A 23,465-nucleotide genomic window follows, 5' to 3' on the forward strand; every position below is an offset into this window, starting at 1 on the left:
AAAACTGGCCTTCGAAATTGGATATAAAGAAAATTAACTGCGAATTCCACCTAGAATATGAAATTTATCGTATGATGTACGAACTTCCACTCTGCTTCGACTATAAATCTCGCCATTCAAATCTCGCCTTTGGCAAGTATTGTTCTCTAAACTTCACGAAACTTAAATAAGAATTATTAACACGTTGTCAAACGTTTTGTTAAAGTTCCAAGAGATCCGTTAACAATATCCTCGTAAACCAAAACAATTTTGGAAGTTTCAAAATTCTGATATATAACATTGTAAATATTCCTCTTTTGCTTCCAAATATCGTCAAAGACGATTTCACGTGAATTATCCCATGGAAACATACCGACAAGGATCGTTTCCTCTTTTGAAACAACTCCAAGATAATATATATTACATGTAAAATCCGATAGCACACACCCCCGCACAAAAATTTGGCGCACCCTTTGTGCCTTTCTGACGAATAAAACTTACCGTACATTTTTTCGAACAATAAAGATACATATCGTAATTATAAATAAAATAATTATTCTCTTAAGAAAAGTCATTGTTTATTTCGCTCTAAACTTTCAGAAAATTTTAAGCGGAAGTGGCTACAACATAAAAATCTATTTCTATTATCCGGAACACTATAACTAAATAAATAATCAAACGCGAAAAAGAAGAGAACAGAAAAGAAACATTTGAAACAAGAAAACAGAGTTTGTTAAAAGTTTGCATAACTCGATAACCAGAGCCGCGCAAACAAAGTCATCGCATCAGCTCGCAAACTGTCAATTTCAATATTCAAGAAGTGCATCAAGGCTGAGCAGGGTCGAAGAACAAGAGCACGAAGCATCCGAACAAATAAACTGTGCAACAGTATTCCTCTGGTTCGCCGAGTGGAAACACGAGACGGGTCGAAGGTAGAAGGAGCCCACTGCATCCTGGGTAGCATCAAATAAAAGAATTATAACCATGGAATCGCGTTTCGGAATCGCGAAGTCTACTCGCGCCTGGCGTATGCCTTTAATCTTCTCGGACGATTCTCATCGGGGAAGAAAATGGAAGAGTTAAGAGACGAAGAGAAATCTCCGCCAAGGTAAAACACTCTGAACCCCTGGAATCGTTCTCCAAGCGCGGATCAACGAAAGTTGCTTGGGTAAAAATCTCTCCCTCTCTCTCTCCAGATTTCCGGATAACAGCGCTCGTATTTTTAACGCGAACACGCTCGAAAACGTGGCCCCGTACGTTCAACAATCCACCAGCAGCTGGCTCGCTTTATTTTTTCATCGCCCGCCAGCGTCAATATTATTATTGGCTCGCCGAGCAACTCGCTGATCCGCGGGATTTTCGCGAGCTGGGCGTCGAATTTGGGTCGAAATATCAGCTTCCGTCAATGAAACTTCCTCGCACGAGGGATGCTTTAGCTCGCACCAGGTTCTTAGCGCTCGAACAGCAACAGGAGATTCTGTTGAGTGATTAGGGAAACAGGGAAGTGGAACATCGTCGTTCAGAGTTTTTATTTCGATACGGAGATTTCACTTTGCACTTAAGGGAGAGTTTGCTTTCCGAAGTAGTTGAAATATCGGTGTTTTGGTTGTTACAGCTTCCGTTGATAATGGTGTAACGTCCTGAGGATATTCCTGAGAAATATCGAGAAACGACGAGAAAACTGCCAACCGATAAGAAGAAAATGTAGATTCTTTTTATTCTCCAGAGTAGAATCTTCCCCTTACTTCGTCGCTCTTCCTTCGGTGCCAAAGCAAATACCAAACTTTACTCTCGAACGACGTACGAACTAATTCACAGTGACACTCGTTAGAGAAGGTAGAGGCGGCAGCTGGTGTTTGCTTGTAAAGCAACGTGAACAGCCTCCTCGACGTGACAGAAAGAAATTCTCGTTGAAGATTCGGGTCTTTGATCTTTACCCTGTGAGAAGAGCCGTTCTAAGAGCATTTCTTCCCCACGCCACCCCAAACCGCCGTTTATAAAAATACATACGACGAACAGTGGCCGCTATTTCGACGCGTCCGATCGATTCACGGGCGTATTTTCAGATTCTGGACGACCTTGGACGATGAGAATACCCCGTACTTCCCTACTCGTACGAATGTCACACGTTTCGTGGGTAAAAAAAGAACTGGCGGAACCTCTATCGCGAAATCTTCCTGCCTATCGTTCGTTCTTTGGTCTTTCTATCGACTGATTAACTCTCACCAGTTTCTCCTGTCAGCTTGACAAACTTTTCCGGTGAAAGATTCCGGTCATTTATAGAACAATTTCTCTGAAACCTTTTTATAACATCTTGACATCTTTTTTTATTCCTCGTGAAGAGTGTGAGATCCGAGTAAAACAATTTTCAAAATTTCTTATTTATCTCTCCATTACATCGATTTTTTACCACTGTGTTAAATTGACATCGAGGGACATATTAAGATATGAAACTGAGGGAAGATGCGGTGAGAGTTGTGAGTTGAGCGAATCAACGATGTCATTAGTTGTTATAACGTTACATATTACAAGGATATTATATATTTGATAGTGTTTTCATGACAATTCTGAATAATCTTGTAGGATATCAATGGATAAATAGAAAAAAGAAGGAAACAGGAAAAATAGTATTTTAGTGAGAAATTATTGTAATAGTTGATATCTAAATAAATAAATTGAATAAATAAATCTAAATAAACAATAAAAAATTAAAAATAAAAATAAAAGAGTATGTACAATTACATCAATGATTGGTAATCGATAAACATTTTCAATGTTAACTGTTTTGTAGTCTTCAACAGCTTTGAAATTTTTTCCTTCATGAGATATAAACTTTATTTGGAATAACTCTCTGTTATTAATATTCTGTAGTCCTTTATGGATCTTTTATAGTTTCGAATTCTTCTGAGTACGCAGTTTGACATTTTACACACATTATAGCAAGTTCTGCGAGCAGTTTGAAATATTTTAGATTTTTATAGCATCTACTCGTTCAAAAATAGATCTTTCTTGCATGTGACTGTGCTGTAGATTTTAAGAAACGTGTATGGACATTGGAAGATCACGTACAAAGGATAACGACAAAGATAACATCAAAGGCTGGACGATCTTCGTCTTGTTTTGGATCATTCGTACACTCTTCAGGCTTTATAGTTTCGCCTTTAAAACGTTCTTCTTTCCTTGATATTTATCACGCCCCATCATAAATATCTTGTTCCATTGCAGCGGTCAAAAAGAATCAGATTTACGACACATCTTTAGCGAGTATTATAGATATTCGAGAAGAAGGAGTTTAAAACTCTTTTTCCGATATAATTTATAAACGATGAATGTCATTTTTAGTTATCAAAAGTATAGCAATCGGAATTTTTATTCCATGTGTTTTACTGTCAAATATTATCAATTCAATTATCATAAACATTGCGCTGACATTAGATTATCATATGTATAATATACATTTTTCTCTGTTCATAAATACGAATAGTTTCCTCTCTTGCGAAATAATATTTTCACTTTAAATATTTCATAATATTATAAAATCTTAATATTATATCAGAGGAAATAAAAATTATTATTAGTTATTCAATACCTTGTAACATAATTCACTTTGCACTGTTAAGTTTAAATTAAAAGACATTACAAAAATCAACAGTAATTTTCTTTAGCTAGATCGATTTTTGGCTAAAAATTTTTTTGAAGCACACAGAATTTTTAGCTGAATTTTTCCTAAAATCCCTTAGGCTTTATAAAACACGCGATGATTCGAAACTTTTGCCGATAGTGTACTGTTTTCTGCCCTATATTTTTACTTTACTTTGTAAACTCTGTACTTTCAAATGTAACTAGAATAGGTGAAATCGGCAAAGAGAACGAATCGAATGCAATGGGTGCAAGAGTTTTGTCGTCGATCTAGGTTGAACTGGCACGTAAATAATCCTGGGTGTCGATCTGATTTAAATTTAGCGCCGGCAAATCACAGAGCGAAGCCGCTGCACCAGCAAATCCATCACGGAAATGGCTCGAGTATCAAAGTCGGTCGATTGCTGCCTGGCGATTGTTTAAAGTTATTTTTTACTTAACTTCGACAGTCTGTAACTTCGTAGAACGGTAGAACAAAACCATAAAATGAAATTGGCCATTTTCCATGCGAGTTTTTATCGTCGATCGAACAGCTCGGATCTGTTGAAAGGACGTAAATGAGACTAAACAGAATCTTCTACTGTTTTCGCGAATCGACAGATTTACGATTAACTTTACTCACATGTGATGTGGTTATCCGAATGGGTTCGAAGACGGATTTGCAACTGCATTCTTCCAAATGTTTATTTATTGCTGTGCGTTTTATGCACTTTAAAATTGAAGGCTTGAAGAACGAGTCTTGAAAGAAGGTGGATTGATATTAGTGAATTTATTGGAGGAATTCGTGAAGTATCTAAAACTTCCTAGAATTTCGAAAGTTCTCTGTTATTTTATACGATATTATTTTGATTTATAGTACTATATTTATAGATATCGCAGATGAATTAAAAAAGTTTAGTTCATTTTGATCCTATATTCAATAGTATTGATCCTATCGGAAATCATCCCAGTTAAAATGTAGCTTTATTTTAAGTTTCTGTAAATATAACTGTTGGTGTGAGCTTGTGAACGATTTTAGAATACAATTTTCTTATAAAATTTAATAACACTTTGACAAAAATGTTTGAAATATTTTCTAGCCAAACATTTATTTCTTTTTTTTTTTTTAATGAAGAAATAGTAATAAATCTTGCGAAAAATGCAAATGTTAGTGGTATTATCAATTAGTAATAACGTCAATTGGAAATGAAACGTATTATCTGCTATGTAATAAGTATACCAAAGATTGAATTTTGATTAGATTTCAATAGCCAAAGTTCTACATAATACGAGCATATTTCAATCAGTTGGTCGATCGATCGTGATGAATGTGAATCTCTACGTTTATGCGTTTCGTGTAATGGACATAAATAACGAAAGCAAACGAGTACAACGTTATGTAGAGCAGTGGGTTAGCTTTGTATCATTGACATTCAGCTGCTTAAACATTTGCATAAATTTCCCATTTCTAGTATACATCACACGTGGATTTATCTCTTTTTGACATTTATACAGCCTACTAATGGTTCTTCAACGTAAATACTATATTTCAAGGAAAGAATATCTTATTTTTCTTTACCATTTATCTCTTTTTTTTTAATTCGATTCAACGCTGAAAATATCAATGACGATGATAAATATTCTAAAGGAACGATCAATAGTGGGAATAAAATTGTGAATAGAACAATGGCCATTTATTTATTTGTGACGATCGAATTTAGGAAGAACACCTTCATTAACCTAAATTAAAAATGGAAATACCTAAAATGATTTTAGTTAGAAAATTCAAATGTTGTAGTGCAGTTATGCGTTAATTTATGAAATTAAATAAAGGTATATTATTGACAAATACTAATTAATTTATTATTGAATTATTCGATATTTACTTTTTCAATAATTTTATATAAAGAATCTTTTGTTATTCGTATAAAAATGTTTCTACACACCCAGTATATTTCTCTACCTCCTCTATAATTCTATGTTTGATGAAGTTTGAGATAAAAGTCACCTATTGACACATCTTGTTTATTCGTTAGATATATAGAAAAAGAATACATACAATTCCTTTTTATAATAAGAATTTTATAATAAAAATAATTATTATTTCTTTAAAGTTTTACGCAACAAAAGACCAACTGAACATTTTAATAATTCTATATATTTTATTCCAAACTTTGAACGCCTACAGTTAGTCAGCCGCTAAAACAATACACCAAAATAAACATAATACGAAATTACTAAGCATTCATAAATCTTAGTAGGATTTATCAAACGCTGTTTGATAATACTATTATAGTCGTCGATTTCAATACTGTCAGATTCTATATATAATTCAATCGACACGCTATTGCCTTAGTCACATCTCATCGAGATTCTGGTCGTTCCACGATATTCTGTCGATTCGAAGAGAATAAAAGATTTCGATGAGTGCACGGACAATGGCGGTTATTCTTTTCACCGATAGCTTACTCACGACCGGAAGCTGACTTCTATTATCGCGGCTCTCAGCGAACTGATTCCAAGTATCGTTTTATTCGCCGCAATGAATTCGACGGACGAACCGAGGCAAAATAAAATTTGACGCGCGTCACTCTCACGCGCTTTGTAAGCAGCCACGCGAGAATACACGAGGTTTCGTGTGACTCTTTGTCGAGTTTCGGCCGTGGGCTAGCGAGGCCGGGTCATTTTTCTTTGCCTTGCATCTCGTCTTCCCTTTCGGAAGTTGCGGTAGATATAATATCAGTAGTTGCGGTATCTCTTCTTACTGTTAAACCGAAAATACGCTTGGGACGATGAGAAATTTGGTCGACGAGGTCGTTGATAAATGAAAATCACGGAAGAGAAACTCTGATTATTCTATATTATTAAAAATTAAATGGAGTTAAATACGATGATTATAAAAAGTATTTGCATACCATTGCATTTATCGTAGCACTTACGTGCTAATTAATTTAGTCAAGATATATTAAACTTGATATAATTTAGTAGTGCTATGCTACAGTTATAAAAATTTGTTACTATGAAAATGAAATGTAGAACACGATGATAAGAAGCTTTATTAGAGGATAAGAATAATAAATGTACGATACAAATACTTTTTATATAGCATATATAGTAGCAGTAAGAAATATAAAGTATAAAATACATCTGTTTAATATTAATTAATTTCTAACTAAGAAAATTAACGTTACGTAATGTAATAACGAAGGAATAATTTACTGTCTGCTGTTTTATGTTTATTTTTGTTAAAGAGCATCGCTAAGTATTCCGGGCAGTCAGGAAATATCGATCGAATTTTCATTGGGCCGTGAAAATATAATTGTACGGAGGAATTGAGATACCAAAGAATCGCTCGTGTAAATATCTAACTGAAGTTGCAGAAGTTAAAAATCCGTGGAATCCGCGCGCTTCGGCCAGCTGATACCGCACGAATGGAATTCCGCGATCCGTTTCCCCGTTCAATTCCGTTCATTATTCCACCGCGGCCTGTGTGTTTCGCGATATTTCATCCTATTAACTGTTAAACGGGATATTATTAACTAGTGTTATATACTCATAAAACTTTAATCGTTAGAGCGTGATTCCGCGTGCCAGCCGAATTTCAACGATTTGTATAATTCGAGTATTTCAAAGTTTAATTAAATTAAAACTTTAAAATCGAACCTTTAAAAAATTCCAGATTTAACTAAATCATTTCATTTATTATCCGTTACTTACACATAGTCATTATCTTAATTCTTTCGCCGTTTATTCTTGTCATTCTTATTTGGAATTTTTGACAACTATTTTAAATACTTATTTTGAATTTTGAATAATAAATAATAATATTTTGAATAATAAACGAAGGGAAGTGAAAATGTGATAAAATTTCTATTCGAAATAAAAAAGTAATCTATGGAAAGGTAATTCTATATTCACTTTATTTAATAAAGAGAGAAATATCGCGTCATATGCGATTATGGTTTTGCTTGGATTATTTGATTTTACAGTATAATTCTACTTTCAACCCTATATTATTATAGAATGAATATAAATAAATTCTATCGAATAAGATATACCTTAACTAAAATACAAATAAAATGAAATACTCTAAAATCAAGTACCTAACCTAATCCAAACCTATTGTGACCTAACGTTTCTCTTAGGTGAAGATCAAAGCAACTTCACGAGAGAGCTGCACCTTCTACGCGACGTGCACGTCGTTTGTCCCACGTCCATGGACAAAGATCAAATTTTTGGGTTAATGGCACGTTGCTGTCGCAGTATTTTCACATTCCATTCTGCTTAGCATTGAACGCACATGCGTATCGTATGCGAAAAGCCTTGCTCCGTATTTCGTTGTTGTATCTATCTCGCTCATAACAGAACGCACCTCGGATGCATTCGATATGCGATATTCTATGTATATGTATGTACGTGGACAATTCTCTCTCTCCCACTCTTTTTCTCTCCTTGTGGACAAAATTAATAGACCCTGAGAATGCATTGGCCGACGAATCTAATAACGTCGACGAGCTAAATGACAAGCAGATCCGTGTGACGCCGATCATTCGATTACTTCTTGTGAATCGGTATTAGTTTTACTGTTTGACAGTTGGCACAGTGCTTTGGTTCGCTGCAAAAGTGGAGTAATAAATTGTCCTTTGATTCTCGGGTGAGCTGGATATCGCTGTTTGTGGTCATTTGAACGAGTTTAAATGTCGATGGTCTTTAAATAAACTTGATTCGATATACGTACAATTGCAATTCATTTATTAGATCATCTCATAAGCAATGTCGTAGCAGCTCGGATCTAACAGACGAATGATGTAATCGTAGAGTATAGTTACTTGTACTGTTTCTCATTTTTCAAATAACGTGTCAATCATTTTTGCAAGAATTGTGACAATCATTTTTAACCTACGCGTACTTCCCCAATTTTCCCCATGTAATTGTCTTTTAGAGTAAGTTGAACGATATTGGCTGTTACCGAATTTGTTCTTGTTTTCCGTTATAGGATGAGAAATTTTTAAGTATGTGTATTTTTATGTATATATTTGCATGTGGTAGAGGATAAGAAACTTGTTGAAAATTTGAAGACAATATATTTTTCTTATTCATCTCATCATCTTACAAAAATACTACTCGAAACTCGATCCACAATTTAAAGAGAATTAAATCGAATCCCAGCAGAAGCAATCGTTCCAATTTCAAATCCTTCCTAATCTCTATTAAAAGGAATGCACTAACAAAACTAGATAGGTATGTTGCGATTTTCTCAAACAACCGCTCCATCCAGAAGTTTCAAGTTAGGACAAAAGCTGGTCGTAAAACGGCACACGGAGATTTTTACGAAAGCCCAGGTTGCTCGATCGATTAAACATTGGACCGATTTAGCGTAACTAGAATCGAGGCGCGTTCGTCACAATAAATTTCATGGTTGAACCGGTGCACACTTCTGCTCGGTCTGATCACGATCAACCGGACCAGTTTGCCACCCACGCGTGGGAAACCAACTTGCGAAAAGGTCACTCGCGTGTACTTTTCTCTCTGGTTTCGTTACGACATATTGTTGTTTGCTTTGGAGTAATTAATTAGTCAGCTCCTGGAGTTTGGTTTATCGTTTCAAAGGAAGATGACTTTCAACTAAAAAAACAGCGTCATTTTTCTCTATTTTTAAAGAAGGGAAACAACGATATTATTCCTAATAACGCCGCAGGTGCATAGAAGATGGTTTGAAACGAATGTTGCATCCGCACGTGGTATGGATCTGCACTGAATGGGAATAGAAGCGATAAATGTTTATTGGGTTCGTTAGTGATCGTGAAATGTTTGTATTTCAATATTATAATACCACTGATAATTATTATTATAATGTTGAAACAATGACAATATTAAATTAAATATCCTATTATTTATTAAATTTTCAGAGTTCAATATTCCAATAGCATTGATAATAATTAACGATATAACGCTGTACCGATAATAATATTACAATATGATTTAAATGAAATATTTCATTATTTGCTTTTCGAAAGAAGAACAGATTTAAATAGGATTTTTGCAGATGAGGATCTTTTACTTGATTATTTGTTGATTCATTCTTTTCTATTGAATTTTTAATGAATTTTTAACGATTCTATTAATTTAATGGATTCTTTAATTATTTTTAAATAAAAGACTTGTACTTTCTTCATTCAAAATTAAGTAATAACAATTAAATTTCAACTAAACGCGATCATCGTATGAAATATTGAATTTATACAATGAACGAATTCCATGAATAAATACATAAATTTATTCGAGTAATTAACTTTCGCCTCTGGTTTCTACAATAATGCTAATTACAATTTCCAATAACTAATTTTCAACTGTTATAAATTCATACAGGCGATCAGATATTATATGAATGCCTGATATGACTTATGTGACATAATTGATAAGAAAGTTATTAAAAGATATCATTGTAGCTATATAATGAATGTTAGCAACGAACATAAATAAATCTGACTTAATTAAATGATTTATTTATTTTGTTTCAACCAGAGTATTGTTATCTGAAATCTTCTCTCTTTTAATTGGAGTTTAATGTAGCATCGACCACAATTCTCCAGATAATTTTCAACTAAACAAAATTATTTTTCACTATCAATTAAAAATGTATCTAATAACCAAGTCTACCCTAAAAACCAAGTATGTTTTTCTAGCCTGATTGTTGGCAGAATGAAGAGTACTTTTACATTCTTATTACCATTATTTTAACCTTCTTATTTCTAATATTTTTCATTCTATTCGTGATTCAATAAAATACTCGCCACGCAGGCCAACTTCATGCGCGCGCGTTTGCTTGCGAAATTAATATTATCAGTTATCGACGTAATGACGCACATGTGCGGCTAAATAACTGAACGGTGGCATTTAAAGTGACATTTCAGCCGATGTACAATTTACGCGGAGCAACCTGTCACGGATAGAAGTGGACATTAACGCGAAATAGAAATAAAATCCCGTTAAAAATATTTTTAGACGTATCCGTGAAAGTAACACGCCTCATCTTTGCATTTTGTATCTTTTTTACAAGCTGATAAACGAAACGTACCGTTTCGAAAGTCGAAAATTTGTTGCAGACGTTCCTTCGACAATGCCGTTCTTTCATTTAACCCGGGCGCACCTCTTTCATTTATTTAGAATCAGACTTGGCAACCCGATTCTCACGACTACAGCGAATTGTTTATCGTCCAACAACTTTCTATCTATCTAAGTTGAGAATCTTTGAGAGAACAGGAAGTGCGTCGTTGACGATGAACAAAGTGTCTTGAGACAACAAATCTTTCAGATCTAGGTACTTGCCCTCACGAATGTTTTAATTAAATTTGGTAAAATTTGAAGTAATTGGAATCAAATATTCTTTGGATATTATTATCGTTATTCTCTTTTTATTTATCATCTTGTACTTTCTTTGAGTCAGAAAATATTCCTCTCTTTCTGTGTATTGAACAAGCTTGCTCAAGTACGATTTGCAAAAAGTTGAAATGTAAATTGAGCTGTTTGCAAGAGGAATTTTCGTATTTTGGTATGTATTCTGTTTACCAATAGTACATCTGTTTGTTATTAGTGGCACGCGATGTCTTCATTTGGCCATCCTTCAAATGTTTAATTTGGTTGTAGATTGCACAATTAGACCCTAATAATAGATCTACTGAGTTAATGCACTCTTCTTAGACGAGCATGTCGCTTATAAATATTAGTTTAAATGATGTATCGTTTCCACATTTTCCAACTGTTCACATGATGAAGAAACAACTGTCAAATTTTCAAACGTAAATCATCAGTGAAAGCGAATTTGTGATTTTCGTGAAACCTTCGATTGTCGCATTTAAGTAATCTTCAGAAATAAAAAATCCTTACGTATAATCGCAATTTTAACGAAGAAATAAAATTGGTAATGCAATGAAACAAAATTCGTCAGAAAAGTATTCACATAATTTCCAAAAATTAAAAGAATTATTATAAAATTACGATTATAATGAAACAAACGTGATAAACTAAAACGTGATAACTAAAGATAGTAGAATTACATAAAAAATTAAATATTGGACGATTCATCTTAATCTGTCCACACAGTTATCTTCCAATTAGAAAAAATATTTCAAATAGAACTTACACCGTTTCGAAGGAATATCAAATTTTTGTCTAGATAGAGATGCTTTTGAGATTTCAAAGAATCTTTTCCTCTTTTCAACAGAGTACGTATCAATAAACTTTTCAGCAAGCTATAAATGAAATAACATAGTGTGCCCAGCGTTAGTGTATCTTATTCTGAAACAAATTCACTGATATGTTGATCTTTTAATGCCAATCAAGAATATTTATCATAAAAATTGATGATTGTCAACGACAAAGCAGCAGATAGTAAACGAGGAAAGAAACTGGTTCAAAATTCTGAAACGAACCTGTCCAACGTGTTTCAAAATTAAATATCACATTAGCATGCTAAAAATAAAGCAAACTGCACAATCGTAAAAATGTTTATTCGTTGAAACGTAACATGGCAATCGCCCACTTTCACGCGGCTAGTGATATGCAACAAAAACGTGAATTTTTTATTTCTATCATTTATGCAAACGAGAACATAAATGCTCGCGCGTGAAACATGATGATATTGTTGCTGCTGCACGATGCTGGTGAACAACGTAAGAGTAGCAACACCGTATAATAACATTCCGAGAAATTGTTTCGAGCCGGCAAACAAATAGTTGCCCATCGAGATTCGAGTGATATCATCTCGCAGGCTCGAGAAATGATCTCATCGCACCTACATATTCGCAGTTAAGTAGAAATACCGCGGAAATCTCAAGATATTTTGCAAACGCATCTCTCTTTGCGAATGAACGGCACATTTTCTCCAGTTTCCATGGCTGCAACGTTCTTTCGTGCGATTAACGCACGTGTCTAGTTGTCTTCTTGCATCATTTTTGATGGATGATCAACATTAATGCCTCGTCTATCTGTTTATACCTCGTAAGCTATTTGTTTACCATTTACGCAGAATATTACGAGCTATGGTAATAAGTTAATATAGATTCTCTAGCCATTCTTTTCTGAACTTGGTAAGAATTATGGAATTTCATCAGATTATAACGTAATTTCATTCTGATACTTGTTGCCTGAGAATAATGTTTATTATCGTTTCAAGTTATTCAGCTGTGATTTCGTAATTTAATTTGCTAAAAGATTAAGTAGTTTTCTTATTTTATTTATTCTGTAATATTATATTGTAATTTATTACGTTATAAATTATATGAATTTATATTGTAATAGTAGTGGTTTTATGTCTATAAGAGTAATGTTTAAGAATTTCTGCTGCTTAAGACAAGAAATAGCGAGAGTGATTTGGGAGATTGTGATTGAAGTGAAACTGTAGGATTTCACGGGGGATAAATGTAGTTTACAGAGTATTAAAGAAGATTTATTCTCTTTCATTTGAAAAGTCACTTTTCGTATCGCGCTTGCTATCGAACGTCCCTAGAACGACTTCGTTTTTGTTTGCGGTGAAAGCTCATTAGATAACGCTAATAGCAGTTGATTCGCCTCAGAAACCCATCACGATTATTTAACCGTCCACTTTGTCGTACATACCTCGTATTAAAAGTAAATTCCCTTAATATCGAAGAAATTCTGTTGAAATTAAATAAATTGAATATCTTTTTATTACGACACACGTTATTCCTCCGTATACTTTTCCACTAAACTCTAATGTTAGTGTACACGTAAACGACGTATATTAAAAAACATCTCCACCTTACATAAACGAACGTATCAGCTAAAAAACCCTACTAGAAATTCAAAGGAATGTAATCTCTCATCCGTCCATTTAAAAATCATCCGCCAGCGGTTTAATGGTTTCGCATTGGCGAAAATTGGCTGGCTCACGCGTAGGTACATCACGTTCGTGACAATTGCCATGGCACTATTAATGCAAATTGCCGTGAAACGGGTTAAGCTGGTCTCAATGGCGGATGCTCTTAATTGCCAATGGACTGGGTAACGATTACGATTGCGTTTTTCCGAGTGAAAACGCCGATAGAGAAAAAACACCGACCTAGCCGTGTATGGAGACGCGCCAACAGGCCAGTGAAAGTCGTTTTGAACGAAATCGCCGGTGGTTCGTACACTTTGCTAGCCAACGTGTCGCACAATACCACTACTACTGGTGCTGGCCGTCCTCTCATCGAGCTTCCAGCATAAAAGTCAGTTGTTTAGTAGCGCTCCAGCTCCAGAGGCTTCGTCTTGGTTCGCGTGCCACTCCTTTAGTGTCTTCTTCGTGCATCTAGTCTCGTTCACCTGACGCTCGATTCTTCGATATCCACCGATACTTCGTGACTGGAAATCGACGTTCTTCTGTGCGCTCTCCGTGAGTAAGTAATTGGATTTTAATGGAGATATGATAGAGTATGGAAAAGATATTGTACGAAATGTTAGAAAACTTCAGGTTCTAATGTTTGAGGACTTTGAGGTTCGTTTGGGGTTGAAGCTTTGGTTGTGGCGTAGTCGTTATTAACTTGGATATGTCTATCTTGTAAGAAAATTATTGTAAGGTGATTGTAAGGTGTATTGTTTTATTTTTGTAGCATTCATGTTATCCAATACATCTTACAATGTAATTTTTTGGAAATTCACTTAAAAGATGAGCTGAAATTTGTCACTTGCAAGATGCACTTATGCCGGTTTTTCATCGAACTTCTTATTTGAAACGATATAATATGTATAAACGAATTGTCAAATTAGGAATGTTTTATTTTGTAGGAGAACTTTTTAGATAATTTAATTGACGTTGAACCACGATGTTTAATTGAAGTCCTCGTTTAGGAATCATAATCGTAAAATAATTCGGTGGTTTTTTCCAGTCTAGTCGTTCAAGGTTAGTTTAATACATCTAGCAGACTGAATGGAGGACTGATCTTAACTTTGATACTTTGTACTGCTACGTCGCATTTAACAGGGCTATATTAGTGCAATAATAAATACGCGACTGTGTGCTAATTTTTGTTAAAACGTTTCTACGTTCTGAAAGAGATTTTCTTCTCTCTGCCATTGATACATTATTTTCAAATTGCTTATATTATATCTGAACGATCAAAGTATAATTAATACTTCAAGCATGGAGGAAGATCGATAAATTGAATGAAAGCAGGGATAAAATATGTGAAATATTAAACGTGGACATTTAATTGTTTCGAATACTATTCTCTCCGAAGTATCATCGTGGATTGATTATTTTATCGCTAATCAGTATCACATTGATCAATTTCGGAATATTCGTTATTCCATTATCAGAATATTCACCTGTTCTATTGCGAGATATCTACATCGGGACGACAATTCACGAAAATTCATCACATGCTTGTGTGAAAATTTTGTCGTGGTTATTCGTAATAGAATATCCATTATTTGTATAAATAATAGGAAAACGTTGATTGAAGCAAACAAACCGTTATGTTATAGATTAGGAATTTTAATGGAATATATATAGGAACATTTAAATAACAGATTGCAAATAATGCGGATTCCATTATATTTATAATTGCATTATATAGGTATCGATTATTTTGCTGTATTGTACATATAACATTTATATTGAAATATTTATTTTAAGAGAAACGAGTATTTTCATTCGAATTAGCAATATATCAAAAATTAACCAAACACAATTCCTTCATTCTTCAATTTCCATTAATAATCTTTTTCTTTAAATTGGTAATATATTCTACAAATAACAGTGCATTCAAATTAGGGGCATAGTAAATGAGCATTCGCGTTACTTTTACTTTTTTCTGCTATATTACTCTTATTACTCTGTTATATATGTACACATAAGCGTATATTCCTTTTTAACCGTCTAATCATCCCATAGCATTCCATCAGAACGAAATTTCTATATATATTGTTTTTTTCATAAAAAATTATTAAACTTACAAGTTATTTAGAAACGCTGGAAGCAAGGACTATGGTTATTCTTTCATTTTCCACTTTCTCATTGCTAAACATCTCATGAATAATTACTAAAATATTTTCCGAATCACTAAACATTCAAATTAGCAGCATAGCAGGCAACCAGTTACCATTCTATTATTTCGAAACTACTAACTCTGCAAATGAAAAACAATACTACCAATAGACCCTTCACAAGTAGTTACATATATTATTTTCGCATAACTCGCTAACAAATATCTTCTAAAAAAAAAAAAGAAAAAGAAAATACAAAAATATTTCCAAAATAAGTAAGTATCTGAAATTAAAAATATTTCGTTCAATCAATCCCCATCTTTTTATTGTTCAATAATTCTAAAAACTTCAAAAATCTTGTGAAAACGATTCAAACGAAATTTTTCCACAAAATCGCTCTGAGAACGATTCACAACAAATTCATCCACAAATCTCCTAACCATTGTTCTGTTATTCTCTGTTCTCATTTCTATCACTAATCGATCGCGTAGATAAAATAACGTTATGTTGCAGAGCGCGTTGCAATAATTGCTCGACACCATTGTGTTGAATAGTCGTGGAAGAAAAGTGCAGTTAATTAACGACCGACCAATGTTTGATCGACTCGGTGATTTCGCACGGTAGTTATTGTAGCGATCGATGAGACATAACAGGCGGTCGCACTACGGAATTTTCGCGTTGATTAATTGTCCAAATGCCTCGATCTATGAAATGACTGGCTTCCTGTCCGAGTACCGGTGATTTCGTTGATTTAATTTGGACGGTGGACAGGCTAGGTCGGTCAGCGCGTGTTATTATTACCGAAACGGGCGTTCTCCGCGTTCTATGGCTCGATACGCACCACGTAGCGATCCATGATCACCGATAAAAGCGAACACACCCTGACGCTATATTTGTAAGTCACGTACGAGTACCGGAAGATCGCGTCGAGCATCGCTGACCTACGCCAACCGACTTCGACTTGGTCGTGGGTAAAGAATTCTTCTTACGAGCGATGGTGATGAGCGGACTAAGGATGTTTATGCAAATTTATAGCTTCATGAACGCGAGTAAAATGAAACTTACCTATGCACAGATTTAATTTATTTATTAAATATCAATACTATGCTTTGGGTATTTTATATATTTTTGTAACTTTGATGTTCTCGTAAATGCACCAACATCCGCTATAGAATGGTATCTTAGAAGAAGAATTTTTCACGCTTTCGGTGGTTGCACATGTAGTTGTTGTCAAGAGTAGGGAGAAAAGTGACCTGTATCGAACATTGAATAATAAATTTTTATCTAACTTTTTTTATAAATAGCGTCACTCCGGGAAAAAGATCAGGAAAAAAAGGAATGAATAGCATGTAAGTGCTTATTTACTTTACCTATTAGGTGTGCTTTGTAACGTAGTATGTAACTATTTATAGTTTTACACAATACGTCGCATAACTTTGTCTATGCGGGTATAAATATATTGTACAAGGTAGACAAAGTCAATATCTTATGTAATGTGTCATAATATCAATGCGTAAGTCCGTTGCTGAGATCGAGTAAACAGCAATAATACTTCAGAGCTTATTTTCCGAGTTATTATTACTTAGTTATTGTTATTTTCTCTCAAGAAGTGATATTTGTCAAACATCATTATCTGAAATCCTTGTTTAAAGTTGATGTTTACCAAAGATTATTGCAGGTTAACGATCAACAACGATAAAAGTAAAAAAACCATAATCCCTATTCGATGTTTATTTTTACTAATATATCTCGAAGTTTATCAAAAATTTCATTAATATTAACGTATTTGAAAATAATACATAGACATCTCCTATCACAAAAACATGATGTTTAAAAAATTGTAACTACGACGAATAGTTGACAATTATTTTCTTGAAGTTACTTTGCTAAAAGCTGAAGATAATCTCCAACTATTTTTCTTGCTGCTCTAATCGGCTGAACTTTCAATTTAAGTATTTAACTCGACACACTTCCGTCCATGAAATACGTTAATAGACGTGACCAAAGAAAACGTACGAGCATATACTGCTTAATGAGAATTAGCAGCAAAAACAAATCTATCATTGAGAAACGAGTCAGTATAACATTTATCATTTGCTTTCTTGCGATCGTAATTTCTAAAATAAGTCAATGTTGATATCTCGATTGATCAATGAACTTGAACAACTTTCACAATTATCTCCATATCGGTTACACATAAAAATTTATTACAACTCAGCACAATATTCAACTTCTTTATCTAATAACTATCATAAGCTGATATTAATTATCAATAGGAACATTTATTGATAAATTTATTTTCAGTAGCCAAACTGATTAACGATTATTAAGATTATACTTAACATCCAATTCCAAAGATACAGATGATTCTCATAAATTTATTCATCGGTAGAAAAATAATAAAAATAATAATATATTAAAACTTTTAATTTGTTTAATTTCAAAAAATAATATCTGTAACATCATCGCTTTCCTCTATTTTTCGATGCATCGTATACTATTTACCAGCGTGACTTTCAACGTCGATTTAAACGTTGATTTATTCAACCGAACTATTTTCTCGAATTCAAAGAACGCTCGAGGTCCTACCCATTTGAAAGAGAACGTTCGTTTTTTGGCCTGATCGTCCGTAGATTGAAAAGTCGACACGATGACCCAGATCACGAATCTGGAATCAATACACTTTCACGATTACGGGACCTTTTGCGTACATACGGGCCAAATATGCTCGGTCGGAGCTCTTTTGGCCCATTGCCAATAAGGATCTGTTTAGCAGGAAATCGACGCTCACAATTTGCATCGATCGTGTTTTCTAGACAGTATATCAATTGTAATATCGTGGGACTCGGACAAACGTGAAACTACACGCTTAATGTACATTGTGCAATACCTTTAGAGAAAACTGAAGATGGTTGTCATCATTGTGTCGAACGAATCTTTCTCGGTGATTTATCTTTGAATGTTTATTGGCTGTTCGATTGAAGCGAGTCACGTGTACATCGAGAAAATCGAGATTGATCACTGAAATCGTAGGCAGTCGTAAATTTAATAGTGGTTTATAGTTACGTCTGACTTTTAAATCAGCTTGTAAGAATATTGCAAACTTCTAACATTTTCAATATAAAAGTCTTCTACCATATACGTATTCTCCCCTTAAAAGTAACAGCCAGAGAAACCGTAGAAAATATCTCACGTAGTGAAAATATTTCAGGCGAAGACATAGAAACTTTCCCTTGTATTATGCCCGACGTTTAAACAAACTTTTACGAATATTTGAAACTTCAAAACCTTTCGATGTAGAATTTTCTCGCAAATCTGTATTTTCCTGCAAAAAGTAACAACCAGAAAAATCGTACAACTCGTAACAGAACGAACTAGTTTATCTCACAACGAATTAGCTTTGCGGGTCTTCCTATTTTTCAGTATAGCTGTATAAATCTGTATATGGATATTACTCGCGAGTAAATTTCTACAACTCATTTGCTACCACTTAAATCAGGAAGAAGGAAAGTAGAAAAGATATAGAAAAAATAAAGCAGATCATGATTTATTCAGATCTCGTCACTGTTGAAGAAGAAAGTGAACATTTCTCTTCGATGGAACGTCAAGTTGCAATTAGATTATTAAAAGCATAGAAAATGACCGGAGCATTAAAAAAAAAAAAAAAAAAAAAAAAAAAAGAGAAGGAAACAAGCACAGAGAAAAACTGGTTAGATTCGGCAACAGTACTTTCACGTCTCACCCTCATCGTCAGTTGGAAAGAGACGTTCTTTTCGATAGAACGTCAAGTTATAATTAATTGGGTGCATAGAAGATGGTCAGGGCATGGCTGTACTAACGAGCCAATTAGTCTTTCAATGTTAAATTAATTAGGAAACGCCTATGGCTTGAAAAAAAGAGAGAGAGAGAACACGACGGTATTATAAAGTCACGTTGCATCCTGTATCATTAATTCCCTATGCTCGATGAAAATTCGAACGCGTGGAACGATTTTCGAGCTTCGTTTGCAACGTAACGGTCATTAAAATCCACGCACCCGTGACGGCTGCAACAACGGTTCCTGTTGCAGGATGAGCTATTTCCAAGCGGCCAACAGTTTAGCACAGGCCGCTATCTATCTCGGAACAACAGGTAGCGCGATGTCGATGGGTGCGAACACCGCGTTGCATAATCCTCGCGTTTCTGAATGGCTGATGACGCTTCGAAATTGGTGCCCTTAGAATTCGTGCTTTTTCTTTCTCAATGAAACTATTTTCCTCTTTTATTTTTTCTTCTCTCGTTTTGCTTCGGAGGACCGAGTTTGGGATTGTTTTGCAAATAAGATATTTATTGGGGAAATTTTTCAAATTATTTATCACTTAGCGGTATTATGCTTTATTTAGAGAAAGCTTTGATTCTTTTAAGAATGAAATTTAGTATTTAACTCTTTGTACAATTCCGACGCAGTCAGAGCGAAAATTGTTGTTTGATTTTGTTTTCACTGGTAAAAGATAAAAAAAGAAGAGAATATGAATGGCTAAACAAATTCACGGACATTTATGATGTTTACTTAATGATATAAAATTTTCCACTTCAAAAAATGTAAAAAGTGTTCTAGAAATGCTGCCATATCTACAATTGGTACTATATTTGCGAATAGATTAACTTATTAGGTACCATGATTTTCATTTTGGAATTACAGAAAGAATTTTATTTCAATTTCACAGTATCGATGTAATATTTTCTAGTCAATTAACTATGTTAATACCAGATCAGGTAGAACGTATATATATCAGGTATAAGTTTATGGTCGTTCATCTCAGATTCGGATCTTGTAAAAAGTGCAAATTCATTCCTTACAGATGTACATACTCGACTTGTTCCATTAGACATGTACCGTGTAAGTGCTTCTATTACGATGAGATTGAAAGAACATCGTTTTGCAACATGAGAAAGTAAATCACAGATTAGATTCTATTTACTTTCAGCAAATAGGCAGTAAACGTCGATAAGCAGAATTCGATACTTGTCTGGTGCAAGATATCTATTCGATTAGATGTACATATGTACGTATTTTGACAAATACATATTTGTCATGGAAATAAAGATGTACGAAGAGAAATCTCGTCATCGTTATATTCTTTCGTGGAAAATTATTCTCCGAGTTATCAATAGCATTTACAAAAATTAGAATATATCGTTAAATGTTAAGAAACTATCGTTAAATATCGAGGAACATAATCACTTATACAGGTTCAACTCAAAATAAATTGTAAGATGTAATGCAGATTTAATTTTAAGATAAATTTCAATATTCACAGGATACGGTTAATGTCGTTTCCTGAAGCTTCTTTCCATTTTATCAACTTCAACAAATTAGTAGATTCAGGTTTAAAGATGATATTTAAGATTTAAAAAATGACCTCTGTTAAAGTAAAGGCGACTAAAATTTCAGAATATTGCAGCCTGTTCGAAACAATAATAAAAACTTCAAAGTGCTTTAAAATATCCGATTCAACTCGTTGAAAAATATAATTTCCTTCGTGTCATAAAATAAAGTACCAAAGAAACTAAGAGTGACGTTCTGTTATAAAACACAGTAAACACATTTCAAAACTCGATGTTACACAAGCAACAGGAAGACTCGACGAACTTGTCTCTATATTTGGTCACATCTCGTTTCCTTCGGTCAACTTTTCCCGCTGTTGCGAATGTGTTACCTGTGTCCATATCGATTCTAATTGCGAATGTCTAGCGCGAACAGCTGGCAGTTGCTCCGTTGTAGGAGAAAGACACGAAAGGATTCGAGTTTCCGATTTCTACGCATGGAAATTCGAATCAATCCGGTCGCGTGCTACGCAATACTCGGAGAAACTATGACGAACGTACGTACGTTGTGAAACTCATAGACAATTCTCTATTCCAGAGAATAAGAGATTATTGTTGCTTGAATATTAATATCACTGTTAGATCAGCTTAATTACAATTATATAAAGACACAAGATAATGGACTTTCTGTCTTATACGTAGAAGATTTAGTAATTTGTTGTTAAATTAGTTTCCAAGTACAAAAAATTACTATACATAGAATATACTTGTGAAATATACTACGATAACAGCACACGATATATCAAATGGTAAAAATCATCATACACATTTTGGATACGACATAATCTTTTTCTACTAGTTTCTCATAATAAACGATCGTTGATAACATCAACGTATATTCCCATAACTAAACTACATACTTTTGCCATTAAATTAAATTCATAGTACAAGGAAATATACTTTTTTTTTCATTAGATAAACAGTTATTCTATTTCAATGTAATCGATTGACTTGCAGAATACTTGATTGCGCGTGGGTGGCGAATAATCATGCCTTGTAGTCGCCACTATGGATATCATTGATCCTCAATAACGCACGCGAGTAATACACGAGATCATTGTGCAATATTATCTAGAAGTCTAAATATCCCAAACCGTTGACGGCGGAGAGATTACTGTACCTTATCGATTAACTTCGAAGTCCTCGAGAGTTTAAGTTTCGCAATTCCTCGACTGACCATAAAAGTCTTCGCTTCCACTCCTGTTGCTCGGTTTATCGGAACTTGTCGATAAGTTTTGTTAATTGAATGTTACGTTAGCATTTGCTTCGTGTTCAGTCTTCAGAATACGCTGGAAGTTGCATTCATGAAACAAACTGTTAATCCTTATAGTCGCCTGTCTATATATTTTTCATATTTCACTGATAACATAGGTAAGTTACATAAAATCGATTTTTAATATTTAGTTTCTATAATATTTTCAACGTGTACTTTCTATGGTACAAAATTTGAATAAGATCAGATTTCAGAATATTTTTTACGAGAGAGTAATATTTAAGTTTTATAGGATTTTATCGAATGTGAGTTTCATAAAAATTGAAATTGGCTTTTCGTTGTTGTATTTCATTCATTTATGTTTCCTTTTAGAGACTAAATTCTTTTACTTTATTAGCTATTATTTGTAATAATAATTTCAATGTTATCAAGAGTATTATTAATTGGAATTGATTTGATATTTTTAAAGATTTAAAGCACCATAAGTACATTTCGTTCATAAATCTCTACATTATTAAAGGTCTATTAACGAAATATTTAGTTTCGCAAAGAATTACGCTTATTTCATAGCCAACATTTCATAATTCAAAGTGTACATAATAAGCTGGAAGAATAGTTATACCATTTAAGATCCTCTCACGAGATTGTCCTCTACAAAGAAGGAAACTAATGGAGCATTCTGCAGACTTAATAACTGGTCTTTTCTATGATCTTGTACTTGTATTCTCCGCGATAATCCTTTAATAAAATTCAACCTCCACGGCTGTATAAAAGCATTGATTTCTCGCTCAGAAAGCTGCCTGAAGAAAATTAAGATACTTAACTCTAATCTCCACAAATAATTAATAGATTTAACAGACAACATTTCTTATAGAATAAAGATGAGATTAAAGCTAAAAATGATAAAATACAACACTGTTTATTACGATACTACGCAATGATCTGGTGCAAGTAAAATTAAAAATCACATACGATACGTTACGAATTTCTTTCAAACTTAAACAGAAAATAAAAAGTGAATTCATCGTAAGGAATAAAATTAAATCCTTTCATCCCATCTTTATAAAAGTATATATTCTCCATACAGCAGCACAATTTTCCTGAAAACCGCGTCAATTAACACAGTAGATCATTTACGTTTCGTGTCACGTTAATTGATGGTAACTGGTCTAAAGTGTATTAAACGCGTTTCTCGGAAACCAGTCGCTGCTTCTTTTCAAATTCCTCTATGGACTACGTCGTGAATCCTGCTTCGTTTCGCTGAGAAATTAGTTTTGTAGACTCGTTAGGCGCTCTTTTGAGG

The 23,465-nt window shown here is 33.9% G+C and overlaps 1 protein-coding gene across 11 annotated transcripts in view; it reads left to right on the forward strand.

Moving 5' to 3' along the window:
- LOC132906581 (tropomodulin) overlaps window positions 1–23,465 on the forward strand; it is a 121,539-nt gene that overhangs the window by 51,887 nt on the left and 46,187 nt on the right. Inside the window, exon 1 of one of the 11 annotated variants that reach the window (XM_060958906.1) lies at window positions 13,809–13,990. The exons of 9 other annotated variants lie outside the window; for them this stretch is intronic. The gene's annotated coding sequence lies outside the window, so the exon portion shown is untranslated. Of the gene's footprint in view, window positions 1–13,808; window positions 13,995–23,465 lie in introns of those variants that run through there. One more of the 11 variants, XM_060958904.1, reaches the window with a different exon arrangement.

The sequence above is a fragment of the Bombus pascuorum genome, chromosome 4 (genome assembly GCF_905332965.1).
Source record: "Bombus pascuorum chromosome 4, iyBomPasc1.1, whole genome shotgun sequence".
Lineage (NCBI taxonomy): Eukaryota > Metazoa > Arthropoda > Insecta > Hymenoptera > Apidae > Bombus > Bombus pascuorum.